Here is a 2,706-nt window from a genome sequence, read left to right on the forward strand (position 1 = left end):
CAACGTTTCTCTATAAACAACATTTGCAGTTTGCTTTCCATCTACCAAGAAATAAAGATTTTGAAGTGATCCCATCCTTGAACACCCTACATCTCATTGGCCATGAGAAAAGCACGGTTGTTTGAAAAACAATCCAGCAACTTGCATTTAGAATATTTAACCTGCCAAGATTGTTTGAAATTGATTCAATAGGGTGGGAGTAATTAACCAACAAAATAGGGTTAAGTTCAATTTTGACCCCTTTAGGACATTCCCCCATAGTTCATAGTGTTTACATACAAATTGTGGTTCAGATTGGCCCAATAGGCTTGGAAGAGTTAGGGTGCAACCAAACACACGTTTCGTATATAGATAAAAGAAACTTGGCAACACCACATTTCTCCTAAAAAACTCCATATCCCCACCTTCCCTCATTTCGTGTAACCTTATTAACACCTTTCCTAGTTTCATGTTGGGGTTGTATTAAGTGTGGGAAGGGTAGTGGAATAATAATCGAATCTAACACTTGGTTCATGGATTTAAAACTAAAATTTTACAAAATAAAAAATTAAAATAATACCAATGCCACAAGCTGAAAACATTAACAAAATTGTAAATAGAAAACATCCATCAAGCTATACTATATATATATTTCTACTATGCCAGATATGGAGCTTTTATTTTTATTTTTGCACATTACTCAAATATTTGTTTTAAATTTACGGTGTTACAGAAAGGTGGTGAAATGGAACTTAGCCCAAAATATTGATGCTACCTTTGGAAAGTACGGTATAACCAAATGTCTTGTGTATTAAAGCAACTCTTATTTTGTGATTTTAAAATCATCCTTATTAAAACATCTAAGATCAAGTAACTTGTTTACAGAAGGGGCAATAAGAAGCATTTTAAATTACTTATTATCTTGTGGCATCTTGTACTGTACTTCAATGTTATGACTGGTTCAAAGTGGAAAACTCATTGGTTTTGTAAAAAGAAACCATGTTCATTGTTTTAAGGTTTGAGAAAGTTTAGGTTTCTCCATTTGTATATTATTTGTGAGCTTTATTTTATTTCTTATAAGTGAAACGTCGTGTTTGTTTTAAGTGTCAACCTTGTTATTCGAATTTTGTTTTACATTTTTTCTAAATAGTTTGGTATGAATATTTTAACGAAAAGTTGTGGTTGAATCAAAAGATTTTCGGGATCATACGTTTTTGCAAGTAAATAAATAAATAGAACGTTATTTTAATAAAAAACAAGAAGAATAAAGATTGGGGAGACATCAAGTACTCAGTGTTTCAGCCGCCTCCATTATCTTTGAAATAAGAGCTTGATCACCTATTCGGTAAAAATAGATTTATTAAACGGTATTCCGAATCCTAGTCATTCCTTTCGATGAAATAAACTCCCTTATCTCAGACAACATGAACGTGACAAGATCCAGTCGAGCTGTGACGTAAAGATTCCCGAACCCGGACCCACATTATTCATCACTGTCAAAGTTTTTGCTTTCAAAAAAGGAGAAAAATACCCAGGCCCTAAGTATATTGATAAAGTGTAATCATGCACATGATTATAACCTGCATACATACCGTTCAAGGGAGTTTTCTAAACTTTCCCTGTCTTTTGAGATACAGCACCCTCTCGCGGTCATGTGACTAACATACCCTAGAATTTAATTTAACCCTAAAGGCAAAAATAAATAAATAAATAAATAAGAAAAAAAAAGGATATAAAGTAAAAATATGCACACTTGTTGAAATAACCAATTGAAAAGTCTTACAAATATATATAAATTTCTTTCATAAGGGGAATTCGAGTAAAAGATAAATTCGCTTAAGCTTATATTTAATTCTATTCCAAGAATCTCGATGTGCTTCTGGTTTTAATATTTATTATTTTATCTTTCAAAATTTGTATTCGTATTTATGGCAAAGCTACTTGCCGCCGTCCATAATTTTGAGATATTGACCAGAGGGAAAGCAGCCAATCAGTTACATCCTACCACCCACCAAACATGCCAAGGAATTGGCTGTTAATTCTTATAACACACCCACACCTTAAAATGCGGAGAATATTTTGCGATACCGCATACGTTTCGAACGCAGCTCTCAAGCTTCGAAATCCAGAATTTACCAATGGGCTAACCCTTGCCCTTCAAAAATTTGACTTCTTGAATAATTAACCGACTTTATGTTATAAAATTACATATCAGTGATGCAGAACCTGTCTAGCTACATGTACCACCGTGTTTATTGGTGTTATAAACAAGTATAACACATTTCGACTCGTTTAACGTTCGGGTAAAAAAAAAAAATAAACTTTAACATCAAACACCTTGAAAAAAGTTTCGTTTCTGTATTCTAGAAAATATAATACAATATTCATATATCATCTATATAATAAACCTAATACAGTTCAGCAATTCGGTTAGTCATATTATTTATGTGATCAGGGCTATGTAGTTTTATTCTATATTTAGTGAAACACTAGAGGTTATTCTTATCGAAGTAGAGTACGAAGTAGGATGTGATTAGTGAAGGAAGAAGTTGTGGGTTGAGTGACATGATAGCGAAGTCGTATAGTTATTTAACAATTGTTGGGTAGTATACGTATATTAAAGATGGCTATACAGGCTATTCTTATCGTTGTGAGAATATCTGAGAGTAGGAAGTAGGATGTGATTATGAAGGAGAAGTTGTGGGGTTGAGTGCATGATAGCGAAGT

This window comes from Limulus polyphemus, unplaced genomic scaffold (genome assembly GCF_000517525.1).
Source record: "Limulus polyphemus unplaced genomic scaffold, Limulus_polyphemus-2.1.2 Scaffold250, whole genome shotgun sequence".
NCBI classification, from domain to species: domain Eukaryota; kingdom Metazoa; phylum Arthropoda; class Merostomata; order Xiphosura; family Limulidae; genus Limulus; species Limulus polyphemus.